Here is an 18362-nt window from a genome sequence, read left to right as displayed (position 1 = left end):
ATACACACACACACACACACACACACAAATATATTCTTATAAATTAAATACATGTTTGCTAAGAAGCTATTGCATACTAGGCACTATAATAGGCATTGACTCTATGGAGATGGCTGAGCAAAATTCCTGCCCTCTAAACTTCCTTTCCAGCAATAAATGACTTAGGCCATAATTTCAGGTAATGATCAGCTGCATGAAGGAAAATTAAAATGAAGATACTGTGAGTGATGGAAAGGGGAGATCAGGGGAGGTTCTCTGAGGAGGCCACATTTGAGCAGAGACCTGGGTGCAGCAAGGACAGGAGCCAGGAAGACATCCAGGAAATTAGGTGTCCACGTGGAAGGAACTGGAAGTGTCAATGCATTCATGTGGGAGAAGGCATGGCGTGTGTGAGGAAGAGCAGGTCAGTGTGTCTGGGCACAGGGAGCAAGGGGAAGAAGGGCAAGAGAGGAAAGGGATTTGTGGAGCTGTGGTGATGACTTTGGAATTTATTCTGAATGAGATTTTTTTTTAAATTTATTTATTATTATTATACTTTAAGTTGTAGGGTACATGTGCATAACGTGCAGGTTTGTTACATATGTATACTTGTGCCATGTTGCTGTGCTGAACCCATCAACTCATCATTTACATCAGGTATAACTCCCAATGCAATCCCTCCCCCCTCCCCCCTCCCCATGATAGGCCCCGGTGTGTGATGTTCCCCTTCCTGAGTCCAAGTGATCTCATTGTTCAGTTCCCACCTATGAGTGAGAACATGCGGTGTTTGGTTTTCTGTTCTTGTGATAGTTTGCTAAGAATGATGGTTTCCAGCTGCATCCATGTCCCTACAAAGGACACAAACTCATCCTTTTTTATGGCTGCATAGTATTCCATGGTGTATATGTGCCACATTTTCTTAATCCAATCTGTCACTGATGGACATTTGGGTTGATTCCAAGTCTTTGCTATTGTGAATAGTGCTGCAATAAACATACGTGTGCATGTGTCTTTATAGCAGCATAATTTATAATCCTTTGGGTATATACCCAGTAATGGGATGGCTGGGTCATATGGTACTTCTAGGTCTAGATCCTTGAGGAATCGCCATACTGTTTTCCATAATGGTTGAACTAGTTTACAATCCCACCAACAGTGTAAAAGTGTTCCTATTTCTCCACATCCTCTCCAGCACCTGTTGTTTCCTGACTTTTTAATGATCGCCATTCTAACTGGTGTGAGATGGTATCTCATTGTGGTTTTGATTTGCATTTCTCTGATGGCCAGTGATGATGAGCATTTTTTCATGTGTCTGTTGGCTGTATGAATGTCTTCTTTTGAGAAATGTCTGTTCATATCCTTTGCCCACTTTTTGATAGGGTTGTTTGTTTTTTTCTTGTAAATTTGTTTGAGTTCTTTGTAGGTTCTGGATATTAGCCCTTTGTCAGATGAGTAGATTGCAAAAATTTTCTCCCATTCTGTAGGTTGCCTGTTCACTCTGATGGTAGTTTCTTTTGCTGTGCAGAAGCTCTTTAGATTAATTAGATCCCATTTGTCAATTTTGGCTTTTGCTGCTGTTGCTTTTGGTGTTTTAGACATGAAGTCTTTGCCCATGCCTATGTCCTGAATGGTACTACCTAGGTTTTCCTCTAGGATTTTTATGGTATTAGGTCTAACATTTAAGTCTCTAATCCATCTTGAATTAATTTTCGTATAAGGAGTAAGGAAAGGATCCAGTTTCAGCTTTCTACTTATGGCTAGCCAATTTTCCCAGCACCATTTATTAAATAGGGAATCCTTTCCCCATTTCTTGTTTCTCTCAGGTTTGTCAAAGATCAGATGGCTGTAGATGTGTGGTATTATTTCTGAGGACTCTGTTCTGTTCCATTGGTCTATATCTCTGTTTTGGTACCAGTACCATGCTGTTTTGGTTACTGTAGCCTTGTAGATGAGGAGATTTAAAAAAATCTTTTAAAGTCAACTTTATTGAGGCATAATTTGCATACAATAAAATGCTCCCCTTTTAAGCATATAGTTTAATGAATTTTGGCAAATGACCACACCTCCATAACTACCACTCAAGATACAGAATATTTCCATCACTCCAGAAAGTCCTAACCATTTTGCAATCAATTCCATTCCACCTAGGCAACCACAGACCTGCTTTCTGTCCCCATAGTTTAGTTTGCATTTTCTAGATATTCCGATAAACACTACAGTATATACCCTGTTGGTATTGGCTTCTTTTACTCAACATAATGTTTTTGACATACATCATGTTGTGTATATCAGTTTGTGTTCTTTTTTATTCTAAGGAGTATGTTATGCCATAGATATTCCAAAAATTGTTGTTCTGTGTATTTGTTGACAGGAATTTGAGATTTGGGCTTTTATGAATATTGCTGCTAAGAACCTTCACATATAGGTCTTTTTACGAACGTATGTTTTCGTTTATTTTGGGTAAATATCTAGGAGTGGAATTGCTGTGCAATATGGTTAAGTGTAGATTTAACTAATAAGTAATTGCCAAACTGTTTTCCAAAGTGGTTACACCATTGAACACCCACAATATATAAGCATAAGAGAGTAGTGAGTTGGGTACTAACCTGGGAGAAAAACATGGTCAAATTCACTTTTCTAACATATCGCTGTGTGAAGAATTGACTCTGTGGGACCTAGAATGGAAATTGCAAAGCATGTGTAGAATTTGCTTCTGTTCCCTGTAGCTGCAGCCTCAGCAATAGACTCCATTTAAACTTTTCACCTGCTATTTGCTCTCACAGGATTTGGTCCTCTACAGGATCCATGAAGTTCTGTGCTCATCCTCTTGCCTTTTCTTTCTGGACACACAGCTAGATTCCACTTTTCAGCCTTTCTTACAGTTAGCTAGGTTCCTGAGACTAAAATATGTTCCAGAGAATGTGGGCAGAAATGATGCATACTATGTTTTGACCTCCCCATAGAATCCTTCCACGTAGACATCCACATACTCTGGGGAAACCTGCTGCCAAAGTAGGCAGATTCCAAAGGACCTAGAGGAAGAAAAAGCTACAATGTGGAAGACACCTGAGTTTCTGAATGACTGTGTGGAGCAGATCTTTCTGCTGATGAATGTGTGCTGTGAAAAGTAAACTTACTTTGTTTAGCAACTAAGATTTCAGAATTACTTGTTACAGCAGTTAGTATATCTTGATTAATAGACCTCATCTTTTATTCCTTTGGGCTTGAATTTGATGCTTTACCTGTGCTTTTCTTTGGCTTGACCAAGTAGTATAGCAGCTGGCTTTCAGCTTGGTCATTCTCTGCTCAGCATTGATAAAATAGAGCATAATGAAGACAGACCATTAAACGCCTCCTTTTAATCTTGTTTACCTGTTCCATTTGCTTTGAAAGTGTTTATTATTTTAGAACGGGCAAAAAGGTATTGTATTTAATGGGAAAGTAATTAACTAGGACTGGAAGATAAGAATGAAAGGAAGACTTATTCTTTCTTCACTTGCATTTCTTTTTGTATTTGTAAAATTTGGAAACCTGTATCTCATTAAAATATACAGATATACATATATATACACAAATATCAGTGCCAGCCCACTATGGTTTCAGCTTTTTCTGAGGCAAAGCCCCCTACTACTTATGATTGCATCTTAAACTTTCACCACCGGGTCTGGCGTGAAGCAGGCAGCATTGTGTAGTAGTTGTGACTTAAGATCCTGGACGGCTGCAAGAACTACGGACTCTTCTTTCCAGCAGAGAAGCAAATGAAAAGTAGGCAGAATGAGTCACCGACTGATGGAGTTTTTTCTTGTTGGGATAATATGGTAATGCATTTATTCACACCCTTTCTGTTCCCGGTAATTATTTGTTTGCTCCATGCCTGTCATTGTTTTAAAACGTAGACTATGAGACATCAGTAGCCTCAGGGAAGGGTTTTAGAGCAGAAAAAAGCAGAGAAAAATGCTTTTAGATAAAAAACCAGCCTGAAGCTTTTGGAAGACTAAAATATCTATAAAATCTCTTTTTGCTCCAAGAATAATAGAAGTTTCCAGGACTGGGGACAGGAGACAAACAGAAAAGACTGGGATGAGGGGAGTAGTTGGCAGAATAATGATCCCCCGAAGATGTCCATCTTTGAATCCCTGCAATCTGTAAATACGTTACCTTACATGGAAATAGGACTTCGCAAATGTGATTAAGTCAAAGGTGTTGAGATGGGGAGATTACCCTGGATTATCTGAGTGGGTCCCATGTAATCACCAGGATCTTTTATTATAAGAGGAAGACAGAGGGGTCAGAGGCTGTTGATGGAAGCGGAAGTCAAAATGATGCCACTGCTGGCTTTTAAATGGAGGAAGGGGCCATGAGCCAAGGAAACAGGTCGCCTCCAGAAGCTAGAAAAGGCAAGGAAACAGATTCTCCCCTAAAATTGTCAGAAGGAATGCAATTTAGCCCACTGAGAGCCATTTTGGACTTCTGACCTCCAGAACTACAAGGCAATACATTTGTGTTGTTTTAAGCCAGTAAGTTTGAGCTAATGTATAATAGCAACAATAGGAAACTAATTCAGAGGCAGAGGTAAGTAGAGCTCAGAAGGGAAAACAAGCAAGACATGGAATGTTTCCACGGAGAGGAAAAAGGCTTCAGCCCATGCCACCCAACCATCTCTCCAGGGAGGGCTGTCCAAGGGCTAAGTAGGGCTGAGTCACTGCCCCCGGCTATCCAGACTTCATTGCTGGGGGTCTTTCTGGGAGCACTGGCATTGGGTAGGACGTTTCACTCTCAGCAGCATCCAATGACCAACCGACCTTCTAACAGCATTGACACCCATCTACTCCATGATTCAATCTACACCTAGCTGGGCTCTGTGTGGGTCACCTTTCTGTAACCTAGGCAGCTCATACACTCCATCTCTGAGAGTGAGCTGAAGACTGGGCTTGGGCTCCTGATGAGGCAGAGACTTAAAAGCACCTTCCACCCTACCTACATCTGTGTGGGAACAGCAAGCCCAGCTCAATATATTCCCCTTTCTAGAACAATGGTGAGCAGCCACCTTTTGGCAACTAGTAGGCATTAGAGCTTAAAAAAGTTACCGAAGCAAGGTGGGTTTGCAAAAGTTTCAGCTGGCTTCGTCCATCACTTTACTCTTCAAGTTAAAAAATCCTATTGAACATTCTCTGCAATCAAACCATAATAGAGGAAGCAATGTAGATGCTGGGGTGGTCTCTAGACTGTGCCAAGCCTCACCCCCAAATCTTATGGTTGGAAGAACTGAGTCTTAAGGGGACTATAATGTCTCGGCATGGAGTTAGATGGATGCAAAATGGAATCTGATCCCATGATTTCTGCTTGAGAGGTTTCTTTGTTGTTTGTTTATTTGTTTATTTATTTATTTATTTATTACAATACACATTACTGCCTAGAATCATATTTTAAACTTACACACTTATATTTTTGTTGTTGTTGTTACCAAACTACAAGCAATGTAATATGATTATAAATCTCAGAGGCATGGACTGGCATTATTTTGGAGCTTTTATTTTTTTCATCAAACTGATTTTACCAGACCCACAGTATTTTAATATGTATTTCACCTTTATTTGATGTCATGAACAATTGGTTCTTTCACAAAGCAAAACAAAATAAAAAACCATTTCCCCTTCTTTCCAGCACGGACATTTCCCAGAGAAAGAAAGCCCATTATGGAGCGGGAGCCCAACCCGGGAGCCCTTCTCCACTCTCCCTAATGATACTACTATGAATGTCACAAACACCTCGGCTCTCACCAGATGCTATCAAGAATGCAACTCCAACAGGGAACACTGAAAATTTGGGCTCCATGGGTAGACCAGCAGGTCACTGCTACCTGCCTGATACGCTTTAAGGGCTTGTCGCTTTCAAATCTTATGCTGAAATGTGACCTCTAATTTGAAGGTGGGGCCTGATATAAGGGATTTGGGTTATGGGGGCAGATCCATCAAGAATGGCTTGGTGCCCTCCCTGTGGCAATGAGTTCATGCAAAAGCTGGTTGTTCAAAAGGGGCTGACACTTCATCTTCTCTCTCTTATTCTCCCTCTCACCATGTGGTATGCCAGCTACCCCTTTGCCTTCTGCCATGATTGGAAGCTTCCTGAAGCCTCACCAGGAGCAGATGCCAGCACCATGCTTCTTGTATAGCCTGCAGAACCATGAACCAAAACAAACCTCTTTCCTTTATAAATTACCCAGCCTCAGGTATTCCTTGACAGCAACACAAAAAAGACTAAAACACTGGCCTACACAGGGTAAGAGGAACCAACTATTATGGTTGAGAAGATTTTTTTCAATGACATGGGAGAGTTAGAATCAACAGGAAATAAGTTCACAGAAGACAGTAGCAGTGGGATGAGAGAGGCAAAACAAATCAACATGATTGTTTCCTCCCATGACTAGAGTTTAGAAATTTATACCTGAGGCTGGGCGCGGTGGCTTACGCCTGTAATCCCAGCACTTTGGGAGACCGAGGCGGGCAGATCACTTGAGGTCAGGAGTTCAAGACCAGCCTGGCCAACATGGTGAAACTCCGTCTCTACTAAAAATACAAATTTAGCCAGGTGTGGTGGCAGGCGCCTGTAGTCCCAGCTAATCAGGAGGCTGAGGCAGAAGAATCGCTTGAACCTGGGAGGCAGAGGCTGCAGTGAGTTGAGACTGTGCCACTGTACTCCAACCTGGGCGACAGAGTGAGACTCCATCTCAAAAAAAGAAATTTATACCTGAGTATTATTCTCAGCACAGCAGAGGAGAGTCTCTTGCAGGATAGCTGGAAGGATCCTCCTTCTGAAAACTCAAAAGAAAAGGGTTTTTCTCACTGGAATGGAATCTTTGTGTGGATAATAATAATAATAGGAACAAAAACATCAACCAACATTTATCAAGCTCTTACTAGATATCTGACATTCTATTAAGAGTTCTAATGCATTGTCTTACCTAATCTGCTGTTGAACAACTTAATGAAGTAGCTACTATTATCATCCCTACCTTATGGATGAAGAAAGTATAGGTTTACAAAAATGAAGACACAGCCAAGGCCACTAGCCTGTAGGTGGATGATCTGGGATTTGAATATAGGCAGTATGGCTCTGAAGTCCATAATTTTAACCGTGATTCTCTACTTTCTTTCTACCACTAGATGAAGATAGTATTGTTTCTTTCTAAGGATGAGAAAACTGAGGCTCAGAATATTTAAGTGACAGTCATTTCACCAATGGAAGTAGGACCCAATTTGGACCTAAACTAGTCCTGGAATTTCTAGGAAAGATACGACCTCTGTCTAATTGGGTTGCTAAGCTGGGATATAGGTTAGGTCCAAGGTATTGGGCCCTCTTATATGGTCTGAAAGTTCTGCCAGCACCAAAAAAAGCAGGACTACAAGGTGACTTGGAGCAAGCAATGCTTGAGGCAGCTCTACACCCATAACCTGCTGAATTACTCTTTGACTTAATTCAGTTTGAGCTGGTGGGCTGCCTATCTCTTGTTTGCCTTGTGGATTTATATACTTCCCTACTTTTTCAACTGAATCACTACCCAGGAAGCTGAGCTGTGACTTCACCAGCGGCCCCCAAAGTGTTGAGCTTCCAGCAGGATTGGCCAACAGGGAGCACTGGGCGGAGACTGGAGGGAGGGAGGAGAGTGAGGCCATTTATTCCTTGATTCCCATGACATCACTGAGGGTAAGCTAGATGACCTCAACCAAAGGTCACAGACAGCCCGTTTCTCACTTCTACCCCCCTTCCTCTTTCTCTATCTCTTTCCCTTCTCTCTCTTTAGGATGGATCTAGTAACAGCTCTTTCTCATGCTACTTCAAGCTCGGTGTAGTAATGGTGCCCCATTGTTACTGTTCTCTGGGGTGCTGCACTATCCCTGTGCTGGTTTTTTACAGTTATGTCACACTTTTGTAAATAGATACTTTATTAAACTCTATATCCAAATTGAGTGTTCCATCTACTTTCTGCTGAGCTCCTGACTGATACAGATAGTTTTCTGTCACTTAATACCAATAATCCCAATTATTACAGGAAATGTAGTTGAAGTACCTCCTTTATTTCAGCGTTGTGCTAAGCCCTGCGCTTACATGATCTCTTAGTTTGTCACACAGACCTTCATAAAGTGGCTCTCTTTGCCTCTATGGCCCAATGGTCTTTATGCCTGCCACACCAAATGTATATTTTGGCTTTTTCACGTAGGTGGTTCCTTCTATCTGCACACTCCCATCTCCACCCTATATTACTTCTTTGATGCATTCTTTGCCCTTTTCTCAGGCACTGATCCAAAGCCACCTCCTTTCTGAAGCCCTCCCGGCTATGCTACTCCCTTTAGCAGGGTATGCCTTCTCATCTCAGTTGCCTCACGTTGGTCATCCTTCAACCAGACAGCTTAGTGGATTATAAGACACTACCCTATTCAAGAGTCTTTCTCCACCCAAGGATGGGAGAAACTTGAGGAGAAGCAAGGTCTCCAGTCTTCTGTCTGTTCCTAGAGTATAGCAACGTACCTGGCACATAGCAGCTACTTGGTGGCAAGTACTGAGGGAGGCGGGCAGGAATGAGGAGAAGAAGGAAGCAAGGAAGGAGGGAAGGAAGGAAGGAGGGAAGGAAGGAAGGAGGGAAGGAAGGAAGGAGGGAAGGAAGGAAGGAGGGAAGGAAGGAAGGAGGGAAGGAAGGAAGGAAGGAGGGAAGGAAGGAAGGAGGGAAGGAAGGAAGGAAGGAGGGAAGGAAGGAAGGAAGGAGGGAAGGAAGGAAGGAAGGAAGGAAGGAGGGAAGGAAGGAAGGAAGGAAGGAAGGAAGGAAGGAAGGGATCGAAATTACTGATGGGTTGGAAGGCAAGAATTAATACTAAATTACAGCATAATTTGTGCAAGGAGTTTGTCAGGGTTTCTGCAAACAAAAATTTACTTGTAGAGAGTGTAACCCACTCCTGCCATCTCAAATTAATTCAATTTTCTGAGCATCACATATACATCAAGAGGTTATTTCCATAGACTCTGTTGAGACAGTTTTCCAACACACAGAGCCTGTCCCCATCTGAGAGGACATTGAGGATCCCAAGACCACCTGCCAGCGATTCCCAATCCTAACCAGCTACAGTGGTTGCACCTGCCCTTTACACAAACCAGGTGGGGCAGTTGGAAGAAAGACCGCCTCCCGCTCCAGTGACCTCCTTCCGTCCATCAGCCTTGCCACATGCGGAGGCCACTGCCTTCTCTCCACTCCACCAAATGCCAAGCCATTGATTGACTGCAACACTCAATTTCAACCCAGCAGAGGACCTGGCAGGCCTTTGATCAATATTTTCCGCAACAGACCACTTCCCTATGATAAATGGACTAGTTGAGAAGAGGAACAGATTAACCTTTCAGCACAGGTGGCAGGCAGCAACTAGGAAAAAGATGACTCAATTCTACTGGGAGAAGAGGATGGGGCCTGTTTCTCAAGCTCCCCGCAACCGTATTTCAGCCCCAAAGAACCGTGAATGAGGAGAACGCTCATTCCTAAAGAGTCTCGGAGATTTCTCCTGCCAAAGCAAACTAGGCTGTGCATCTTCTCTGCCACCCCTTACCTGTGTTTGGCTCAAAGAAAGCAAGCCAGGAAGAAAAGGTAACAGAGGAAGCAGGTAGGAAAATATATGTATACACGCAGGGCCACTGATGGATGGAAACTGGGAGGAGGGGTGGTGGAGAGCCTGTGAGCAAAGGGAAGATGAAAGTCTGCAAGAAGAGCTCTATCCCCACCATAAATCCTTCTGGCTGACGAACAGCATGGGAACAAGGTAATTCGCCACAGTGACGGAGCCGATTGCACTGGAGCTCTCACAGCCCCACAGGCAGTGAGGAGGGGCACCTGGAAAACAGCAGGAAAGATGCTCAGGGATGAAGGGTCATGCCAGGGAGCCTAGGAAGACAGGAGGGGCCCCCCATCCCCATGCAAGTACTCAGCAGGCAAGCTGAGGCACCCTGGTAGACCCCAGATGTAACACATGAAAATCACAGTGATCACAAGCATTCATTCACTTAAACATAGTTTGTTTGGTAGAGAAGAAACATAGTAAGATTTAGACTCTGTTTTGTTGTTGCTGTTTGTTTTTTTAAGATGGAGTCTCACTTTGTCACCCAGGCTGACGTGCAATGGTGAGATCTCAGCTCACTGCAACCTCTGCCTCCCGGGTTCAAGCAATTCTCCTGCCTCAGCCTCCTGAGTAGCTGGGATTACAGGTGCCTCACATCATGCCTGGCTAATTTTTGTAATTTTAGTAGAGACAGTGTTTCACCATGTTGCCCAGGCTGGTCTCGAACTCCTGACCTCAAGTGATCCACCTGCCTAGGACTCCCAAAGTGCTGGAATTACAGGCATGAGCCACCGTGCTCAGCCTGGACTCTGTTTTCAAATTCCTTCCATAATCATGCTTGTTCTAATGGCTGACAATGACTAAGAGTCTCCTGCAGCACTCAACTTATTATGTGTCATATCACTTTGTTCTCACAATATCCATAACCTCCTTTTGCAGATGAGAAAACCACCGCTTGGCCGGGCGCGGTGGCTCACGCCTGTAATCCCAGCACTTTGGGAGGCCGAGGCGGGCGGATCACAAGGTCAGGAGATCGAGACCACGGTGAAACCCCGTCTCTACTAAAAATACAAAAAATTAGCCGGGCGCGGTTGTGGGCGCCTGTAGTCCCAGCTACTCGGGAGGCTGAGGCAGGAGAATGGCGTGAACCCGGGAGGCGGAGCTTGCAGTGAGCCGAGATCGCGCCACTGCACTCCAGCCTGGGCGACAGAGCGAGACTCCGTCTCAAAAAAAAAAAAAAGAAAAAAAAAAGAAAACCACCGCTTAGAGATAGTAAGTAATGTTCCCAAGAACACAAAACTGATGAGGGACGAAGCCTGAAGTCAGCCCCAGGCAAGGGGACTGCAAAGCCTGATTTTTATTTTATTGTGTTTGTTTCTAACCATTTAGGCAATATCATTTCTCATTGATTAGTGTTGTTTCAAAGGAAGCAAAAAGGGCTAGGGGTGGAGAGTGGTTTGCAGGGGAGAGAGCACATGTCTGATCAGAGGATTAAGGAGAGTTTCCTGGAGGAGGTGACAGTTGAGTTTGGTCTGGAAGGACAGATTGGATATAAACAGGTGGGTGATGAAAGTTACAATACCATCTCGTAAGGTATGAGAATATCATGGGAAATGTCCCTGTCACTTTGAACACCCTCCAAGGACCTGGCTGCTAGATTAATTTTATGTGTCATAGCTGTGCCTTGGGGTGCCCAGATAAAGCACTGTGTCTGAAGGTGTTTAAGGAGTAGATTAGCATTTGAACTGGTGGGCTCAGTAAAGTAGATTGCTCCCTCCCCAGTTGTGGTGGGAATCCTTCAATCCATTCAGGGTCTGAATAGAACAAAAAGTGGAGGAAGGAGGAATCTGCCTCTTCTGCTTTCTGTCTTTTTTCTGAGCTGGGACATCAATCTTCCACCCCTGGACTGGGATTTACACCATCCCATTGGCTCGGCTCCTGGTTTTCAGGCCTTCAGACTCAGACTGGAATGACACCACTGTATTTCTTGGGTCTCCAGTTTGCAGGCTGCAGATTGTGGGACTTCCCAGCCTCTGTAACCATGTAAGTTAATTTCTCATAATAAAGCCACACTCTAGGCCCTTTGCCACGAAGGCAGCCTCCTTCATTAGCTGTTGAACAGGGAAGGAAATGGGAAAAAGGAATGAGTGTGTCTCAGGGTTAAGGTGGGATCTCAGTGAAATTAAGATAGCATTGAGACAGTTAGCATTAAGATAAAGATAATTAAGACAGCATTGAGGTAGTTTGGGTACTGTCCCAAACCACAAACTCTTCTCCCATGAGAGCCCCAAGAAAACCGGAAACATGAAGGATAAAGAAAAATTGGAATCAGGGCACACTTCAGTATGAATAGGACATGAACTTGAAATGCCAGAGCAGATCATGTGAATAAACTAGCTGGAGCATGTAGTTTAGGCTTGCCATCTTCCTTCAACCTAAGTTCAAATAATGCCATCAGCTTGTCAACATCTAGGATGGTAGATTTAAAGGGTAAAAGTAAACATAAGCAGAAAGATAGAGAGAGAGTGAGAGACAGAGAGAGAGAGAGAGAGCATGTGGACACTGGACATAACTTCTCCCAAGTAGGACTACATTTTGTAAACCAAAGTATCTGAGGCAAGTGTCAATCTATTTAGAAAGTTTGTTTTGCCAAGGTTAAGGATGCACCTATGACCCACCTCAAAGGTCCTGATGACATGTGCCCAAGATGGTCAGATCACACCTTAATTTTTATTTTTTGCAATGGAGTCTCACTCTTGTTGCCCAGGCTGGAGTGCAGTGGGGCTAACTCAGCTCACTGCAACCTTCGCCTCCCGAGTTCAAGTGATTCCTCTGCCTCAGCCTCTCAAGTAGCTGGGATTACGGGCATGCACCACCACACCTGGCTAATTTTGTATTTTTAGGAGAGATGGGGTTTCACCATGTTGACCAGGCTGGTCTCAAACTCCTGACCTCATGTGATCCACCCCCTCTTGGCCTCGCAGAGTGCTGGGATTACAGGCATGAGCCACGGCACCCAGCACCTTGGTTTTATACATTTTAGGGAGACATAAGGCATCAATCAATACATGTAATGTGTACATTGGTTTGGTCTGGAAAGGCAGGACAGTAGGAAGTGGGGGCTTCCAGGTCACAGATGGATTCAAAAATGTTCCGACTGGGAATTGGTTAAAAGAGTTATCAATAGGAAGGAATGTCTGGGTTATGACGAGGCATTGTGGAGACCACGTTTTGTCACGCAGATGAAGCCTCCAGGTAGCAGGCTGCAGAGAGAATAGATTGTAAATGTTTTGTTTCAGACTTAACGAGCCTTTTCTGTCAGTAATTCCAAAAAGGAGGCATGTCCAGCTCCCTCTTCCCATCATGGCCTGAACTAGTTTTTCAGATTAGCTTTGGAATGCTGTTGCTGAGAAGAGGGGTCCATTCAAATGTTCAAAGGCTTGGAATTTTGTTTCTGGTTTACATCCTTAAGACTTATATTCTGTGAGAAATAGAAGGCTGAAACAAGCAACAGAGACCTGCATTCGTTTCCTTTTATCCCACTCACTAATAAACATGACTCAACCACTGCCCTAGACTAGGACCTGATCAGAGTAGACATTTCATTTTCTGAGAGATGGGCAGGACTGTGTGAAGAGCAATCCAAATGCAAGGACAGGTAGAGTCCCACCATAAATGATGTTGCATGTATGAGTATGCTATCCCTGCTGTAACAAATTACCAAAACTTAGTGGCTTGAAACAACACAAATTTATGTCAATTCAGAAGGTCAGGAGTCCCACATGGGCCTCGCTGGACTGAAATCAAAGTGTCAGCAGAGCTGCATGCCTTCTAGAGGCCTTTTCCAGCTTCTAGAGAACACCCGTATTTCTCAGCTCTTGGCCCCTTTCTCCATTTTCAAAGTCAGCAACATCAGGCTAACTCCATGTCACGTTTCCATCAGCCTGGCTCTCTCTCCTGCCTCCCTCTCCTACTTACAAGGACTTTTGTGATTACATTGGGCCCATCAAGATAATCCGGGACGGTATTTCAAAGTCAGCTGATTCCACCTTAATTCCATCTTCAATCTTAATCTCCCTTTACCACGTAACATAATATATGCAGAGGTTTCAAGTTGAGAGGCTGTTGTTCCACCTGTCACTTTTCCCAGCCCTCAAAAATAAATATTTTAGCATTTCTGCTCCCTGCCATTCCCTGAGACAATGATGGGTAAAATAGAAGGTCAGAGAACCTTTTCCAGATCTCAAAGTTAATAACCTTGACATTCCAAAGTAGAAGGAACTGACCCTTACCAATAGCAAAATTCGGTAATACCCTTACCAATAGCAAAATTCAGAGCAAACTACTTAAATACTTAAGCCAAGATTTTTTTCCTTATCTACCAAATAAAAAAATCAAGCAACCTCATAGAGAGGAAGCAAGATTTAGATGACACAAACATACATTTGAGTAAATATGAAGCCCCAAATAAGCTTTCCCTTTAGAGTTTCTTCACCTTTATCTTGCCTGTTTCAAGCTTTCTACATGTCGCTACATTTTCCAGTCATTCCTCTTCATAAGATGCTGGCAGCAAAATAATCACTCTGCTTTTAGTTCTAGAATATTCATTGCCATGTGTATACCATGCAATTTTCCAAATCACAAGCTAATTAAATACCCCAGCAGGCCAGACGCAGTGGCTCACATCTGTAACCCCAGCACTTCTGGAGACCTAGGCAAGAGGATCATTTGAGGACAGAAGTGTGAGATCCACCTGTGCAACAGAGGGAGACCTTGTCTCCACAAAGCATTAAAAAATAGCCAGGCATGATGGCATGCACCCATAGTCCTAGCTACTCGAGAGGCTGAGGCAGAAGGATCACTTGAGCACAGGTGGTCAAGGCTGCAGTGAGCTATGACTGTGCCACTACTCTCCAACCTGCGTGACAGAGCAAGATCCTGCCCTCCTATGAATAAATAAATAAATACATATAAAATATCCCAGCAAAGGACTAAAAGTAGATTAAGCATGAATGTGGACGTCTATCAATAGGTGCATTTCCTTGACTCTTGGTGCAAAGCATCAATTATCTTAAATAATTTCTTAATAAAATTTCCTCATTATGATCCACTTTCCTTCCTTGTTCACTCATTCTGAAAATATTATTGTGTAGGAAATAAACATTCTTTCTAAATGGCTATCAATAACCATCAAATAAGATGGAAAGGACAGAGTAGAGGAGAGACCTCTGCAGCACTGTTTTGTGGCTGTTTGATTGTATTACAGTCTAGATAAATTCAGACAAACTAACCTAGACGGCACTAATTCAGGATGCGTGGATGTTTGGGTTATTTTTTGTTTGTTTGTTTAATTTTGAACAGGATCTGGCTGTTCAGTTCAACAGGAATTCAAAAAACATTTACTCAATGTCTAATTAGGATAGCTAACGTTTGTTGAGCAGTTACTCCACATCATGCACTGTGCTGGCACCCAGTGTCTCATATGGTCTGCTATAGTTTGAACGTTTGTCTCCTCCAAAATGGGGCTGCCCCTTCCATCACAAGCCCAGGGCTCTAGGAGAGTAGAATGGTTTCAGGGGGTGAGCCCGGGACACCTGCCAGTGGGCTCCCTGTGCAGGGCCACCTCTGCACTCTGTTCCTCACATTCCAGCATAGCGTTCCTTGGCTGCCCCAGCTGTGGCTTAAATGACCGTGGATGCACCCTGGGTCACTGCTCAGAAGAGTGCATGCAGTAAACCGTGGTGGCATCCATGTGGCGCTAATTCTGCAGGTGCATAGAATAAAGCTGTGGGGGCTGTGACAGCCTCCAGCTGGATTTCAAAGGATGTCGCATACAGCCTGGGGGCCCAGATAGAGACTCATCAAAGGGGCAGGACTACCTCAGACAGTCCCCAGGAGGGCAATATCTGGGCATAACTGTAAGGTCAGACCTGCCACAGAGAGTCCTTACTAGGCCCAGTGGGACTGTGGGGATGAAGCCACCACCAAGACCCCAGAACTTCAGAGCTATCAACGTGTAGCACCAGCCTGGGGCAGCTGCAGACAGGAGACCCCAACCCATGAGAGCTACTGGGTGGACTGAGCCCAACAACACCATAGAGGCTTTGATGGCCCAACTCCTACCCTAGTGTACCTGGAAGGCAGGACATGAAGTCAAAGGAGATTATTCTGGGGGTTAAGATTTAATATTGTTTGCCCTGCCGGGTTTTGGTCTTATGTAGAACCAGGTACCTTTCCTTCTGCCTATTTTTCCCTTTCTGGAATGGTCTATCCCATGCCTATTCAGCCATCATATTTTAGGAAAAGATAATTTTTTTATTTCATAGGCTTAGTGCTGGAGAAAACTTTGCCTTAGGATGAATCATGCTTTGAATCTCACCATCTGATTTAGCTGAGACTCTGGACTGTAGACCTTAGAGTCGATGCTGGAGTTAAGACTGGGGCTATTGGACTGCAATGATGGTATTTTGTATGTGAGAAGGACATGATTTTGGAGAAGCCAGGAGTCATGTTATGGTTTGAATAGTTGTCCCCTCCAAAACTTACGTTGCAATTTAATTGCCACTGGGAGGTGGGACCTTGGAAAGGTGTTTAGGTCATGAGGGCTCCACCCTCATGAATGGACTAATGCCATTATTGTGGGAACAGATTCACCTACTCTTGCTGTCTCTCTCTCTCACCCTCTCTTTACCCTTCCCAGCATATTGTGATGCAGCAAGAAGGCCCTCACCAGATGCTGGCCCCTCAACCTTAGACTTCTCAGCCTCCAGAGCCATGAGCCAATAAATTTCTGTTCATTATTCATTACCTTATTAATAATGTGCTATTCTGTTATAGCATCACAAAATGGACGAAGCCATCATCTTTCCAACAATTCTATGACATAGGTCATAATATTATGATACATTATAAATGAACAAACTGAGGTTTAGAGAAATAAAGAAATATGCTTGTGTTCACACAGGTAGTAACTGGTAGCAACAGGATTTTAATCCAGGTTTGTCTGATTCTGAAGCTGCATTCCTAACCACTACACAGTGCTGCCTGCTTCATGCCAGACCCTATGGTGAAAGTTTAAGTTGCAATCATAAATAGCAGGGGGCTTTGCCCCAGAAAAAGCTGAAACCATAGTTGACTGGCCCTGCTATTTTTGTATATATATGTGTATTTCAGTGAGATACATGTTTCCAAATTTTAAAAATACAAAAGGAGATACAAGTGAAGAAAGAATTCCCTGAGCTCAGGCAATTCACCTGCCTCAGCCTCCCAAAGTGCTAGGATTACAAACATGAGCCACCTCACCTGGCCAGCTAAATTTTTTTAGATGGGGTCTTGCTATGTTTCCAGGCTGGTCTCAAACTCCTGGCCTCAAGTGGTCCTCCCACCTGCCCAAACTGCAGATTAGTGAACAAAATAAAATAAAACCAGCCAACCAGTAAACAAACCACAGGCAAAACTAACCTGTGATGTTAGAAATGAGGATAGTGGTTACCCTTGGAGGAGGAATCAAAGATAAAGGAAGCTCTGGTGGGTTGGGGGAGAGATGGTGGTAATATTCTGTGCCTTTATCCGGATGCTGGTTATATAGGTATGTTCAACTTGTAGAAATTTATTGAGCTGTATGTTGATGGTTTGTGCACTTTCAATAGATAAGTCATATAAATCGATCTATCTATCTATCTATCTATCTATCTATCTATCTATCTATCTATATAGAGAGAGATGTGCATATGTGTTACACTTCATTAAAAAGAGAAAAAATGTACTAGCCTAAGATCTGGATGCTTGGTTCCTGTATAGCTTACATAGCCCAGTCCCTGACTTAGACAAAGAACTTGGGCTTTGTGTTACCTGTGTTTCTCAGAGCTAATTTATTTCCAAGAAACAAAAGTGCAATTCCAACTGGTTTAAGCAAAAAAAAAAAAAAAAAAAAAAAAATTTCTTGGACTCTCATATGAATGAAAAGATCAGTCCTCAGGCATGGCTGGATCCAGACATTCCAAAAATGTGCCCGGGTGGGATCTCTGGTATTCTCTTTCTCTGCTTCTTGCCACTGCTTTCCTCTGAGCTGCCTTGACTCCAGGCCGACTTTCTCCACTGGATGTCACTCTTAACGTCCTCACTGCTGACGTGTCCAGCAGAATGAGAGCTCATCTTTTTGTTCCCACGAAAGAGGCGAATGCTTACCTCATTGGCTAAAAGTGGCTCATGTGCACGTTGCTGAGCCAACTGACAAAGCCAGGGAGATGGAGTATGATGATTGGCCAGACCAGTGTCAGGTATCTACTCCTGGAATCAGGGGTGGAGTCACTTCCACCCAAATCACATTGCCATAACTCAGGGAGGATACCCTCCCAGGGGAAGTTAAGGCACTGACACCAGAAGAAGAGGCACTGCATGCTGGAAAGGCATCCATAGCTGTCTGTGACATACATTCTGTGCCTCAGGGTTTCCACCTGTGATTTGGGTTGAATGCTGAACTCCAAGATACCCTCTTTTTAACACTAAGATTGCATGATTTTGGTCCTGATGCTGAAGGAATTCTTGGTGCAAGCCAGCGGGTGTCATGTCTGTGATTAGCAGAAGTGACCAATTAATAATTAACTTTCCCAAGTCTTTAATTTCTGGTAGTGTGCCTCATTGGTTTCAGAGAGAGAGAAAGATTATACAGTCATCCCTTGGTATCTATGGAAGATGCATTCCAAGAACCGCCCCCCTCACACCCCCGCAGATACCAAGTCTCCCAATGCTCAAGTCCCTGATATAAAATAGCACAGTATTTGCATA

Source organism: Macaca mulatta, chromosome 20 (genome assembly GCF_049350105.2).
Source record: "Macaca mulatta isolate MMU2019108-1 chromosome 20, T2T-MMU8v2.0, whole genome shotgun sequence".
NCBI lineage: Eukaryota > Metazoa > Chordata > Mammalia > Primates > Cercopithecidae > Macaca > Macaca mulatta.
The sequence above is the reverse complement of the archived record's forward strand: the minus strand, read 5'-3'. Positions refer to the sequence as shown.